Here is a 543-nt window from a genome sequence, read left to right as displayed (position 1 = left end):
GGGAGCCGGGGGGCCGCGGGCGGGGAGCCGTTCTGCTGCCTGCCGGTGCCCAACCCCGGGCTGCTACTGGTGGCGGAGGCGGGCGGAAGCCTGGCGCTCTGGAAGTTCCGTGCAGGGGGTCGCTGCCTGGTTCCCCATGGGTCCCCTCTGCGGCTGCCGCCAAACCTCTCGGGTGCGCTTGTGCGTCTGGCTCTGGGGCCTCGGCATCCCCCTCACGTCCCACGCTGCTGCGCAGCCTACGGCTCAGCCGTGCTCACCTTTAATCTACACACCTGGGCTCTCACAGATGTGCGTCGGAATCTGCACAAAACGTGAGGAGGGGCCCAGGGGCTGGTGGGAGGGGGAAATCATGAGGTGAGTCCGCGACAGAAATCCGGTCGTGGCAAGGGTGCTGGCGCGTGTGCACACACACACACACACACACACACACACACACTGCAGTCCTGAGTCCACGGGCCTGCCTCTCACCCCTCAGCACCATCTCCGACCTGGCGTACTGTAGAGAGGTGGGGGCCATGGTGACAGCTTCCCGGGACAGCACGG

Source organism: Lipotes vexillifer, unplaced genomic scaffold (genome assembly GCF_000442215.2).
Source record: "Lipotes vexillifer unplaced genomic scaffold, Lipotes_vexillifer_v1.1 scaffold394, whole genome shotgun sequence".
In the NCBI taxonomy this organism is placed as follows: domain Eukaryota; kingdom Metazoa; phylum Chordata; class Mammalia; order Artiodactyla; family Lipotidae; genus Lipotes; species Lipotes vexillifer.
Note: the sequence above shows the minus strand (reverse complement) of the source record.